General features: G+C 41.2%; 1 protein-coding gene across 5 annotated transcripts in view; it reads left to right on the top strand.

The window, feature by feature from the left end:
* The window catches only part of KCNQ5 (potassium voltage-gated channel subfamily Q member 5), a 571236-nt gene that overhangs the window by 531042 nt on the left and 25250 nt on the right, over positions 1 to 14944 (top strand). The gene's annotated exons all lie outside the window — the stretch shown is intronic.

Below are 14944 nucleotides of genomic sequence, written 5' to 3'. Positions count from 1 at the left end.
CAGCCTCTTCCAATTTGACCTGGTTCAGTTATTTTACTGTACAAGGAGGCCGGCTGAGGTGGTGCCGGCAGGCTGGACCCTCGATTGTCTCAGTTACCTGCGTGTGGTTGGCCTTTGCTTTCTTATAATCACTTGGCTGTGCTAGGATTACCAGAACGTTCATTCTAATAAAGGCAGTCCTGCTGGACTATGGATTTGCCTTGCTTTTATTGCGCACACTGAGATCACTTACCGGGAGAACTACGAAAGTCTACAAAAGTCAATCCATGTGTCTATGAGTAAAAAAACTATTTTCACAAAGCTGTGACTATTTATGTATTTGTTTTCAATTGAGTATGGTGAGTTCTCAAGAAATTTTTTATGAAAATTAAATTAATCCAACACAGTGGTTAAAAACACAGATTGGGAATAAAAGGGAGCTTGTTTCAAATTCCACTTCCCCCACGAGGTAGTTTGGGAGGAGGCAAGTGACTTAACCTCATTGTGCTTGAGTTCCTTCTCTCTTTCTAAAGTAGCAGGAGGGAATTCCCTGGCAGTCCAGTGCTTAGGACTCGACTCCGCGCTTTCACTGCTGAGGGCCCGGGTTCGACCCCTGGTTAGGGGACTAAGATCCCACAAGCCATGTCATGCGGCCAAAGAAATAAAATAAAATAAAGTAGCAGGAATAAAACCTCCCTAATAGGATTGTTTGTGCACTAATGAGATATAATGTGTGTAGTATTCTTGCCTGACACAGAATAGGTACTCAGTACATTGAATGTATTGTTATTATTTGTTAATTCATTAATGCTAATTTCTGCATTAATTTTAATGAGTTAAAGTCCTGGACTTGATTAATTTGCATGTTTTCATCTTCCTTTCTTCCAGCACTTGATGGCAATTTGTGTCAATGGTAAATGGAAGTTTAAAAGATATATGTTCACACAAACTTTATTTCTTTATTCCTTAGAGTGAGTTTTAGGAGTCTTCCTGGTAAATAATTTATATAATCACAGAAAGAATGAAGTTATCCTTATTATAGCTCAGACTATTTTTTATCATGGATCATTGCCTTTATTAAAGATGACAGAAATAATGCATTTGTTCTGGAAGAGAGGCATTGATTTACTATATGACAGCACAGTACATGGCACATAATAGTTGCTTAGAAAATATTTATTGTGAATGGATAATTAACAGATAATGAACAAATAAATGATTTAATATTTATTTATTCAGGAGTCAATTCATTGCACCTCTTTATAGAAATTGCTTTGGGATTGTAAAAAGCCCCCCACACAAATGAGATGCATCGCTAAAGCCCAGAGTGTGATATTATTAAAAGTGTTTATTGCTGAATCACTGAATGTTGAGGTAGTCAATAAACTGGATATTTGAGTGATTTTTAAGAAGATAATGAAACTCCTGTATTGCCTTATCATTGCAATAATTTTAAAAGAAGTATAAAACATACTCCAATGTTCCGTTTTGAATAAAGATGGTGAATATATCAGTAGTAACCTGTGCAATTCAAAATAATTTTTCAAGTATTTTACTAGGCAGTTACTAGGCACTGTTATGGTGTGATCAGCAGTTTTAGCACAGAGACCACGTCAGTTATTTTTGAACACTCTCCAATGCTTCATATCATCGCTCAAAACAGAAAGACTCCTTTTAATTAAGTGACAGGAACTGTCCATGAATTTTTGCCAGCGTTTCTGCTAGCCAGTAAGTAAGGTTAATTGACAATCCCTAATAGAGACTCTTAGAGAAATTCACATCATAATTAACATAATTTAAGATGCTGATAGTGCATGAATTATCTACTCAATCAGCGTATCTACTCAATCAGCGTGAGTGGGGTCTTTGGTCTTACAGAGAAAATGCTCAAGTGCAGTAGTGTCTTGCATAATAGATCCCTCATTAGTGTGAATTAGTATTTCTGAATGTTGCTAATTAGCAAGCCTGAGAACAAACACAATAAAAATCTGGTTTTCCACATTGCAAGAGTGCTGGTTAGCGTGTTTGGTAAACACGGTTAGATTACCATTTTGACTGAATTCCAACAACCAAGTTTCCCGTGGTCGGCAGGCACTGTGCGTGGTATATTTTACCTGCCTGGGAGTAATCAGCCGTGGGCTACGTTTGCACTGCAAGTTGAGATAAATCCTATTTTAGGAAGTTATCAAGGATGTAGTTTGGTGAAGAATAGGGACGCAGTGTTCTATTTCTGAGGTGACTTAGAAACTTCAAAGAGAAAGCCATGAGAGTAACCCTCGTTTTCCCAGGCCGTAACTTATCTCAGCTGGTGTGGAGCCCACCCACTGCCCGCCCTTATGAGACGTGGGCTGCAGACTGCACGCATTTCTGTGTGCCACCTGGTGGGGAAGGGCGTGAAAGGGACAAAAAAAGAGTTTTTATCTTTCGTGCCAAAGAGCAGCGGGTGATTTTTTTTAAACATCTGAGATAGAACTGATGATGGAGAAGTTAGAAAAGAAGAAATAATGAAGAGAAGTAAAAATGGGGGTTGCACCAGGCAGAAAAGACTGTCTATAGTCCTTTTCAATCTATGGTAGAGTGTCGTGAAATCAAATTCACAAGGTGGGAGGTGTGGGGTAGATGGGATGAGGCAGGACAGAATAGGAAACAGACTGCATCACAAGTAGTAGGAGCCAGGATTATTTCATGAGCCTTTTAGATTTTTTTCAGAGAATTCGTATTTTCCCAAAGTAATACATTTGCCTAGTTTTAAAAGTCATATAATAAAGATGAACACAAAATGAATCATAGATGTAGAAACATAAAGCTATAAAACTTTTAGAAAAAATGTAAGAGACAGTCTTCAGGATCTGGAGCTAAGCAAAAAGTTCTCAGACTCAGCACCAAGAGCACAATCCATGAAAGGAAAATTGACAGAGTGGACTTCATGAAAATTTAAAACCTTTGCTCTGCAAAGTACTATGTTAAGAGGATGAAAAGACAAGTTGCAGGCTGAGGGAAAAGATTTGCAAACCACATGTCCAACATAGATAAGACTCAAGACTCAAGAGTTAAAAAAAAAAACAAAAAAATTGAATTAAAAAATGGTCAAAAGATAAAAACAGACATTTCACTGAAGAGGGTACACAGATGTCAAATAAGCACATGAAAAGATGTTTAAATTCATTTGCTATTAGGAAAATGCCAATTCATACTACAGAAGATGTCACTACACACCTATCAGAATAACCAAAATAAAAAGTAATGACAACACAAAATGCTGGGGAGAATGCAGAGAAACGATTTCTTATCTGTTGCTGGTGGGAATGTAGAATAATACAGTCAGTCAGGAAAACAGTTTGGTAGTTTCTTATAAAACTAAGCATGACTAAGAAATCGTGTTCTTGGGCATTTATCCCAGAGAAATGAAAACTTTCGTTCATAGAAAACCTGTACTCAAGTGTTCATAGCATCTTTTCTTCATAATAACTAGAAACTGGAAACAACCCAGATGTCATTCAGTTGGTGAATTGGTTAGACAGACTCTGGTACACATGTACCAGGGATACTATTCAGCAACAAAGGTGAACAAGCTATTGATGTGCACAACTTGGCTGAATCTTGAGGGAATTATGCTGAGTGGAAAAAAAGCCAATTTGAAAAGGTTGCATACTATATGATTTCATTTATGTAACATTCTCCAAATGACAAAATTATAGAAATGGAAATGAGATTAGTGGTTGCCAGGAGTCATGGCGGAGGGGGGATGGGAGGGAGGAGTGTGGCTGTAAAAGGACAACATGGGAACTCCTGGTGGCGGTGGAAACATTCCGTATCTGGACTGTATCAGCGTTAACACCCTGGCTGTGACATTGTGCTGTAGCTTTGCAAGGTATTATCCCTGGGGGAAACTGAATAAAGGGTACACAGGACCTCGGTATTATTTCTTGCAACTGCATATGATTCCACAATTACAAATTTGAATTTGTAGTTACAACTAACAAAACTGAAAGTTTAATTTAAAATAATAAATAAAAAGTCAAATAATATGAACTCTTTATATCAGAATATGATGTTTCCCTGCCTCAGCTCTCCCACTCTACCCCCCCAGGATTTCTTAACAGAAGCAACCATTTCTATTTTTCTGTTGTTTCTTCTGATACTTAACAAATGTCCATATTTTTTCAATACTATGTGCATACAGCTAACTTCTGTTTAATCAATTTTGAACATTTTCTATTAACTTAAAATTCTAGTAAATGAAGATTTAGCTCTTTTTTCACTGTTTCCCTTCTGCAGACCCTCCCATCCTTCCAATCTAGGTTTTGTAATTTTTTGATAAGTCAGAATTCAGGGTCTACATTATACCTATATGTATTATATTGTACTACTACTGTTTGTTTTTCCGGTAGTAAATAAATGCCTATTTCTTGCTGTTGTTGCTTTCATAATTCTTCCCACATCTTCCAATAATCCGTCAGTAAAGCTGTTCACAAGGTCAGTTGTGTCAGTTAAATGATCCAGTTCCATGGCGGTGTTTCTTGGAGACGCCACCCTCCTTTCAGCCGGGCCGGCTGCTCAACAAGCCTGCTGCACAGATGTCAGCTTCTGGCTTCCTTTTGATGTTCTTCTAGATTGCCTTCCCAGCCTGCAGGGGCTCATGATTTTGTCTTTCTTGATTTAGTCCCTATGATGGAAGGCATGTTGCTGACCTCCAACCACGTGCCTGCGCATGGGTCACGCCAGTGATGGAAGGCATGTTGCTGACCTCCAACCACGTGCCTGCGCATGGGTCACGCCAGTCCTGCGTGGACGGAAGCGTCTCCACCTGGCCCACGGCGACCACCCGGGGTTTCCTTCACCCTCATCCTGAGCCGTGTCTCCCGCGCCTGGCCGTCCTCTCTCTTGATTTACATCCCCATTTTGAAGGGGGTGCGTCCTCCAGAGCACTCCTGAGGAAGAGTACAAGGAAAGCAAATTTTTTTTGGAGATCTTACACGTCAGAAAATGGCTTTTTACCATCTTCATGCTGCTTGATAGGTTGGCTTGGTATACAATTTTAGGCCAGAAATCATGTCACTTCGGAATTTTGAAAGCATGGTACCCTGGTGTGCTTGTTTTCAGGATTGTTAAGTCCAAAGCCATTCTGATGTTCGAACGTAACCAATGGTGTGATGTTGTCTGTCTTATGTTTGGAACTTTGTAGGATCCACATTTGTCCCCAGTGTTCTGAATTTTCATAATGATTTTCCTGGGCACAGATGTATTTTTATCTACTATAGTGGGGACTCACGGGGTCATTTCAAACTGGTAATTTCTGTTCTAAAATGTTTTGTTGTGTTTTTTTTTTAAATGATCTCCTCCCTTCATTTTCTCTGTTGTCTCATGGAAATTCATTATTTAGAGGCAGGGCTTGGGGACCGGCCATCTGACTTTCTTCTTTTTTCTCCCATTTTCTACCTCTTTGTCTTTTTGTTCTGTTTTGGGGGAGTTCTGGCCGACTTTATCATCCAAACCTATCATTTCTAAGGTTCTTTATTGTTGTTGTGATTGTTTACTGTGTTCCTCTATTTTAGCTTCCTGTTTTTGCTTCACAGATGTAGTACCTTGCTTTATCTCTGTGAAGATGTTAATAACAGTGTTTTCTTTTGCTTCGTTTTGGGTTGATCTTGATCTCTTTGTACCGGACGATTTCCTCAGGCATTTAGTAAGCTTTGGGTGTCTCCTCGCAGAGAAGTGTGGGATCCGACAAGGGTGACTGGAACTTCTGAGCATGTGGCGGGGGGCGGTCAGCTTGACCTTCCCCATGGGTGGATCTGGGTCAGCCGTTTCCTGGGAAACCTCTGGGGTCAGGACCTTCAGCTGTTTCATCTTGGGCCGGTCAGACTCCCAGAGAGGTCTTCTCCAGACTCCTACCTGGAGGTGCAGGTCCTGCTGCCATTGTTGAGATGGTGACCGTGCGCTAGTGGGCTCTCAGCATTCAAGCTGTATATGGTCACTTGGAACCCATGCCTGAGGACCCCTCGTCCGAAGCCCCCCAGCCAGAACCCTGCTGGAAAAGGAGCAGAGTCCTGCCCAAGGCTGCAGGCAGGGTGCACACAACCTCCCTCCGGTCAGTCACCCCGCAGGTACCAAGTGCTGCCCTGACTTGTCTGAAGTGTGACTTTTGCTGTTTCTCGGCTTTTCCCAGCCTTGGCTTGGGGTTTTCTCTCTGGTGCCAGCTAGTCGGCTACCTCACTTGCCCAGCTGCTTTCCTACTTTCAAGATTATGTTGTTGCTGCCTCCCCTCCTGTTCTATCCTTTTATGTGTTTAAGTCTTTTTAAAAAGTATCATCACTATAGTTTTTGTTTGTTTGTTTGTTTGTTTTTTTAATTTTTGGCTGTGTTGGGTCTTCGTTTCTGTGCGAGGGCTTTCTCTAGTTGTGGCGAGCGGGGGCCGCTCTTCATCGCAGTGGCAGTGCGCGGGCCTCTCACTATCGCGACCTCTCTTGTTGCGGAGCACAGGCTCCAGACGCGCAGGCTCAGTAGTTGTGGCTCACGGGCCTAGTTGCTCCGCGGCATGTGGGATCCTCCCAGACCAGGGCTCGACCCCGTGTCCCCTGCATTGGCAGGCAGATTCTCAACCACTGCGCCACCAGGGAAGCCCATCACTATAGTTTTAGTGAGCTTTTCACAGGGATCAAGATTAGATGTGTATGTTCATTCTACCGTCTTAATCTAGAAGGGAGCTTCTATCGTGTGTGTGTGTGTGTGTGTGCGTGCGCACGCTAGATCGCAATAGCAAGTGTGTTTCTTATTGTGTCTAAAAGTCAAGCAGATTTGGAAACTGATGCTAGGCCATGCCAACAGCAAAGTTGTCAAGTCCAGTCAAAGGCCAGTTGTATTTTCTCTTTACTGTGAAAGTCTTCTAAGGAGCTGAGGGAGTTTTCATGGTATATAGAGCCATTTTTTCAGAATGTGGTAGTCACAGGATAATCTAGATCTAACTCTTTTTTGGAAAAAAAGGTCAGCTGCACTTCCCCTGATAGTGTATTTGAATGTACCTCTTCATTTCTGTTATGGGTACCACGACTGTATTTTGGGTCCCAAATTTTCCACTCCACATAGAGAATGTCACAACACCAAAAACTAAAATAAACAGCAAGCACAGCAAACTAAAATAAACAGCAAGTTATGCAGTCTCTATCAATCTATAATCTTCAATTGTGCTAACAACATTTGCATCTGCTTTGGTAAAAATACACAGGAAAATGCAATTACCTATTCAAAATATTAAAAGTAGCTCTTTAACTAGAATATTGCTTTAAAAACTCAAAAGGATGTTTTATTTTGAAACCAGTAGAGGCCACATATATGAATACTGGGACTTTTTTTCAATAAAAACAAATACTTATTTTTCAGAATTCTTTCCCTAGTACTATAGCATTTTAATTCTACAGCCTAGGAAAAAAATTCATGAGAAAATGTTCACAGATGGATCAAAAATTTCCTTATAGCATTATATTTTATTTTTATCATAATTCAGTGAGATGATTTCCAAATTCTTAATGAGAACTCACTTTTAAGCTATTTCCTCCAAACCTTCTAAGATTTAGAACTGAGTGAACAATGGTCACATGACTGAAATCTCACACTTTGTCCCTACTGTACTAACGCTGTAAAGCACTGGGTTAAAGGTCACATTTGGAAATGCACAGGGGAGTGAGTATCCAAAAGTGATTTATGAAGTTACACTGTATCTCACTGTAATATATTTACATTTCCATTAGTATACATTGTTCCTGAAGAGGAAAGTAAGTCAGGATGGGCTTCTTTATTATATTTATATGGAGGATGTGGGTAGAGAGCCCTCCTGCTGGTTGTACCGATGTTAAAATTCTTCTATTATTTACTAATTGTAAACTTATAGACTCAAGAATTTAAAGTGGACCTACAGGTTGCATGTCAACCTAAAAGTAAAAGTGCAGTGTACCATATTTATTCAACAAGTATTTCCTGAGTTCTGCTATAGAAGTTATTCATGCTTTTACTTTAAACTTATTTTGCCTCTTAAATATTTTCATGGACCACTGGGGGAAAATCCTATTTTTAAATCCTATAAAAGTTAAACACTTTGAGGAAAAATTGGATCTTTTTTCCACAGTAGGATCTCAAAGTATATCTAGTCATGAAAGATCACCAAAACATACAAACAACAACAACAACAACAACAAAAAACAGTAAAAGAGAAAACGATAAGGCCAAATCCAGTGGTTAGCTAGTGCCTTAAACTTTGTGATCGATCAGAGAGATGGAGTGGACGAGTATCACTCACCCTGACTGGTTCCCTGAGTAAATACTAGTTTGCTTACCCTGTTCCAGGCACTCTGTTCCAGGCGCTTGAGATACATCAGAGAACAAGATGACACTCTTGGCCTTGGGTAAGGGAGTCCTGGTGGTTCTCTTGGAGAACTGACACTGAGCGGAGGCCTCAGCAGCTACGGAGCCCCGAGGCCGCCTGGAAGGGAGCACCCCCAGAGGGAGCCCTAGGGAGAGAGGTGCACGGTGCCCGGAGCAGCCAGGGGGCCTGGAGGGAACAGAGAGAGGGGAACCCTGACGGGAAGGTGGGAGAAGGGGCGGCACACGGGGCCCTGCAGGCCTTCTGAAGACTCGAGCTTTTGCTCTGCAAAACACGGGGAGATTTGTGCGCAGGGAGGCGTGATCTCAGTGTTAAAAGGACTGCTGTACCCTAATAACCCTGTATCTTGGGCAGGTCATCTAAGCTCACTGATATCAACCTAAAAAAAACAGGAAACCAATTCAAGAGGCAAGAGCATTTATTTGGGATCAAAGAATTGCAATTTGGGGTACATGTATTGGGGTAGAAACACAAATAGTGTCCCTATTACAGGAGAGGGAATCAGGGTTTTTAATGAAACAAGTAAGAGGAAGATGAGACAGGTTGCCCTTAAGAAGAGTCCATTGGTGCTGATAAGTAAAGCTATTAGATTTGCACTTCACTGATTAGTCCAGCAAAGTGGTCACCAGGTAAAGGTTCATTTTCATCAGTCCCTTCAACACGGTTTTCTCATTCTTGCTGACTTTTTGGGATGCTGGCAGTTTGGCCCAGTTCACAGGGTCAGAAAACAGGATGCAAGGCAGTTCCTCCGGGATGGCGGCTCTGGCCCCATTTTAAAAGCCCCACTTAACGTCATTTTTCACTCTGAGCTGCAGCTCCCTCATTTGTGTAGAATGAGGACGATATTTCCAGTCTGCAGTGTAATATTTTAAGTTACAGCTCACCTTTGTAAACCATCTCACACACAAGGACTGAATGAACGAAGGTCCTAAATCCAGTCCTAAAATCCTACATCCAGACTTTATTGGAGTCAAGGGGAAATGCTTCACTCACGAAGCAAACGTGCACCGTCAGGGCTCTGGGGGTGGTAGGTACATAGATGAGGAGATACGGGGAAGAAGGATGCGTGGATGAAGGATGTGGTCCCTGCCCTCGCAGCTCACTGTCTGCCGAGGAAAGGGGTTGTAAACAACAGATATAAGAGATATGTATGCAGAACAGGAGGACTGGGCTGAGTCAGTCTTGGGGGTCAGGCTGCATTTCCCGGAGGCCACAGACTCAAAAGCCTTGTGTCTGGAAAGCTGGATCTGAGGCTCTGAACTCTGTCCTACTGCCCTCATGCTCTTGGCTTTGGATAACTCAAAATCAACAGGAATTGCTAAACCGCAAAATAAAATTCTGGTTTTCAACACGGCGCAAGAGTTATACACATGCTGAAATGCAAGTGATTTGTTGTAAATATTCCGATGTTCTTCTCATTTTGGGGTGCTCTATGCATGTAATCATCTGTCCACTGCAAATTCAGCACCCGCAGATTGCCAGCCAAAAAAAATGGAAAGGGGGTGTGTAGAGGGTAGCCCTTGGGAGAGTAGCCAAAGGTAATAATGCTTAGCATCTTGAGGAACTGTTCGTCGTCCGGTGTAGCTGGAGCATGAGATGAAACAGCTATATAATAAGATGAGGCTGAATAAGGGCTTTTGAGCTATCAAAGCAAAGTCCCCCCCATGGCAACCAGAGATGTGCAACTTCTAATCAGTGTTGAGAAATAGACTTTGACGTTAAACATCAGTTGATGCAAAGAAAGATACTGGAAGGGAAGAGGCCAAAATTTAATAGGATTTGCCCGGGTGTTAGAACTACAAAAACCTTTACTCATTCTCCATGATTTAATTTAAAATTCAAACTTTCAAAGTTTCTAGGAGAAGCGTGCATTACTGTCATAATGAGAGAAAAACAAAGTTAAAATAAAAACTATTTGAAAAGGCAAAAGTCTAGAACAAAAAATATATTATCGGCAGTATTTTTCTGGGTTTCTTATTAGTGTCTTGAGGACACAGCAGCACCCAGCACAGAACAGAAGGAAAGTCCCCAAACAAGGACGTAGCAAAATAATATCGTGCTGCTGCATCAGGACCCAGGCAGTTATTCTAAACTCAGCTGGATTAAAGGAGATGCCTTTGAACTAGCACGTGGCTGAAGTGGAGACTGTAAATTTAAGATGATATTTAAGGTATCGGAAATGATAGCGGGGAAAAGGTAATTGAAAGACAAGCAGTAGTAGAATTAGAAAATCAATTATATTTCGTAACAGGTTGTAATAAATTAGTTATCACCACCATTGATAGTGGCCTTTTTAATGTGTGTGCCTTATAGCACAGTGGAATAGAATCATTACGTGATCCATTTAAATGCCTAAAATGTATTGCGAACTTGTAGCTTTCACATTTTTACTATAAGAAACATATTACAGTAGTTGTTTCTTTTAAGTTCTGCAACTTGGGAAGATTTTATTTTCTTCGTTCTAATTGTTTTCCTATTTTTCAAATACTCTATTTCAAACAACATATATTTTTTTGTGATGGAAAAAAATCTTTAAATTCCTTAAGTAACATCTTACGGAAAAACCTGAATGAACTTTTTGGCCAACCCAGTAAAAGTAATGTAAATCATCTGTAGTCTTATGCCCTGATACAGCTAATTTCATTTTTATATATTCACTTCTAGCTGGTTTTCTACTTCTAGCTGCTTTTCTTTTTATATATCATGGTACATAGTTCTAATCAACGTATTTGGTTTCATATTTTAATTTTACTGAACACTTAAAAATACTTTCATACTACCATGTACTCTTCAAAATTATCATTTTCGTAGCTGTGTAGTACATCAGCATGGTGAAATACTATAATTTACAGTTTCCTACTTTGGGACATTGAAATTTATATAGCTATCTCTCTATAATAGGCACTGATGCAATAAAAATTATTATTTTTGAAATTATTTTCCAAAGATAACTTTTCTGGTATAAAATTATAAGATTGTTGATTTTAAATTTTTTTAAACTTTTTCTTGCCGTAAAACTTTGTTCTGATTTACATTGTCACTAGCAATGTCAAAGTGTACCAGAGTCACCTCAATTTTGTTAGTATTAGTTATTATTCTTTTGCTACTAAATAGGTATAAGTCCATACTTTCAAATAATTTTAATTTTTTTTTTTTTTATTTCTAGTTAGGTTGAAAATTTTTCTATCATTTTTTGCTACTGGTGGTCTTTCCTGACTGACTTATTTGTATAATACATTAATATTTTGGATTGTGATACATTCAAATAAGCTTCTTATACATTATAAATATTAAGCTTTTTTATACCTTTCAGTTTTTTCCTAATCAGGACTTTCCTTTGCATTATAATTTGGTCATTTCAGGTGGTAACACTTTCTGTCTTCATGACCAAGGCGGTCAGCTGTCTCCTTTATAATTCCTCTTAGTGACCAAACATCAGGCCCTTACCGTTTCCTCCACAGACAAACGAATGTTTTCTGCTAGGTTTTGACAGTTTGACTTTATTTTTGTCTCTGAACATGTGAGTCTCTTGTGTGTAAGAACAGTAGTGACTCCGTTGAAAGAGAACAGGGTCACGGCCTGCAGAGCGTGTCTCAGGTGACTGAGGGGTGGAAAACAGTGGCTGGAATTCAGAAAGCCAAGGCCTCCTGGCTGAACAATAAGATGATGAAACCTGTTCCCAGGTCACCAGCTCGTAAGGGATTTCTTTTTCTGTTTTTTATGATGTGATTATTTCCTGTTGTCTTGGGAAGCACCTATATTGCCTCAAACTGTGCAAAATACACTGGTGATGCGAGGGGAAACATGGGGATGAGCCCAAGTCCGATAGCAGACTAGTCACACACACACGTGCCCCGGCTCCGGCTGGGGGAAACCAGGGGCACCGTTTTCCACTTCCAGTCAGTGGTCCTTCTTGGCTGCACATGGACACCTCCAGGGAGCTTTTGTAAACACTCTGAGGCCTGGGTTCCAGCCCATGCTGAGTACTGAGATGTGCTTCTAACATGCAGCCAAGGTTGAAAACCACTGTAATCATTTCGTCAAGAAATCTAATCTGTAAGAGCAGGTGACAAAGAGAAAGAACCAGAAACTACCTGCCCTTTTTCTCATAAACACCTGCATCTTGATGGCAAAATTTATAGTGGGAACAGGAAGACGGTCTTTGGACGTAGCAAGTTTCCAGAATCTTCTCTTTACCTCCTCTCTATCATGTAAGGTCCAAGTGGTTCTTTCCAAAAACTATGGAATAGAGTTTCCAAAACCTGGGGGAACAAAGTATTTGAAAGCAAATCTTGAGCACAGCTAATTACTAGGAGCCAGAGCGGCTTGGGGGAGACAGAGGGCTGTATTTTCAGCTTCCTTTCTTCCCAGCACAGACGGGGCGTGCTCAGGGCAGGCCCACCAGACACACAGGCTCGCCCACGCGGAGCATGGCTTGGGGAGAACCCCACGCCTCTGGCACGCGGCCCTTCAGGACTGGGGTTTTGCAGATGGGTGCTCACGTGAGCTCCTGTTCCCATGACCCACATTCTCCAAATGCCAGGGCAGAGAGCCAGCGGTGTGTTCGGAGAGCTGAGAGCACAGAGCCAGCCATGGCTGGAAGCTCAGCCCCGCCCAGGTGCCTCAGAGGTCACGCAGGGTTTCAAGCCTCTAGGAATCCTGAGAAGAACATTTAATTGTCATTAACCTCACTGGAAAGAATATGGACATCTCAAGATACTTACGAAACAGAAAGATGGCATTTACCCCATTTTTGTGGCTTTGGAATAAGGGGGAAAATTCTCTAACTCAGCCCTTGCTTCAACACATGGCAGCAAAGATGTATTTCCTATTAGTTTGCCCTGACCAAACTTACAAAAGGAAAAAACTGTTTTTAAAGACTGAGAGCTTGATTTATGCCTTGAATAATCAAGTTATAAGTGGTATAATGAAATTCCCTAATAAAATGACTTTGGATACAATGTCTCCCATCCTCTGCCCAGCCTAATCCTAACCACCAGAGAGACAGAAGGTCTTACTGGGGTGCAGGACGGGGGCAGGGAGAAAACTGTCTTATCGCCGTTTGGGACGTTCCCCCCTCCACTTTACAGTCAACGCGAACGTTATAGTTTCACTCTCTTTACTTTCGTGCTTATTGTGACAGCACCTACCTGTGGAAAAAGTTTTCTACTAACCTCACAACAACAAAAGGACCCTGACTTTTATGCTGTTTAATTATCATGCTTACCTTCTCGGAGCCTCAACATCAGCGTCTAAAAACCAGGCACAGCATCACCAACCTGTACAGTTGCTGTAAATAAGAAACCTAATATGTGCAGAAGCTTTGTCTAAGCGCCTGGCATACATTTCAGCGAGTGGTTGCTATTAGGATTGTTATTGTGAAGTGGTGGTTCTGGAGAACCCACCTAGGAGGCTTGGGGGCCAGAAGGCCAGAGGGTCCATGACAGAGAGCTGTGAAGACCCATCTGTATCTCTTCCCCTCACCACCCCTGCTCCCAGCACACCATAAACCGAGTAAACACACAGTGAATCGTTGAATCGAGCGATGCACCAACTGCATCCCGGATGTGAGCACTGCTCCAGTGAATGGGCCTCCTACAGCGTTTCGGGACCTGTAACCCAACCAGAACAGCCCATGGCAAAGCCTCCTTCTTTTATGACGTAGTAGATGATCACTCATCAGGGCAGGAGACAAAGAGCAGCTTTAGTCCCTTCATTGCGTCAACATTTAAAGAGGCTCAAATAGGGGAGTTCCCAGGTGGCCTAGTGGTTAGGATTCCGGCAGGGAACTGAGATCCCGCAAGCTGTGCAGCCAAAATAAAAAATAAAAATAATAAGTAAAGAGGTTCAAGTAGTATTTGGAGGCTACATAAGTCTTTTCTCCTGAGTGCACTTTTGTTACTTTATTACCAGGATCATACATGTTCATTGCAGAGATTTTAGAAAATATAGCCAAGCAGAAAAAAAATAAAATCATTCTTAATCCCAGATATAGGTTGTTTCTTTAATAATATATTGTGACAGTTTTCCAGTCATTAGTCATCATGTTTAACAGATTCTCAATATTCCATTAAATAAACCTACCAATACTTATTTAACCTATTCCTCGTTACGGGAATTTCAACCTGCTTTCAGTATTCTGTTACTGAAAACCAAGCTGCAGTGATGTGCTTATTCCTTATTAATTTTATAAATTCTTAGTAATTTGGTGTTTATTGTAACCCTGCCTTTTTGTCAAACTTTGCAGTTAAGCCGAAAGTTATTTTGCTCGGTTTACGGGAAACTGATTTTCTTATCCAGTCTGAGAATCTGCCCTCGGCCTTGGCAGTGCTGTCGTCAGCAAGCTGTGTCCTGGGCTGCCCACGTCCAGTAACCGACGGGGAGTCCGTGTGCTTGGATCCGAACGCTTAGCACACTCGTTCAGGGCGTGGGACGACTGGGGTCAGTGCCATGGGCTTCAAGCTCTGTATATACAGGCCAGTTCATTAAATGTCCAAAAACTGCTTTCCTAACTCCAAACAGCTGTTATTTAAACTCTGGCTGTTAGTTTCAAAAGAACTGGGCAAAAGAGCATGAGTGGATCGACAC

This window comes from Balaenoptera musculus, chromosome 12 (assembly GCF_009873245.2).
Source record: "Balaenoptera musculus isolate JJ_BM4_2016_0621 chromosome 12, mBalMus1.pri.v3, whole genome shotgun sequence".
NCBI lineage: Eukaryota > Metazoa > Chordata > Mammalia > Artiodactyla > Balaenopteridae > Balaenoptera > Balaenoptera musculus.
Note: the sequence above shows the minus strand (reverse complement) of the source record. Positions and strands in the feature narration are given on the sequence as shown.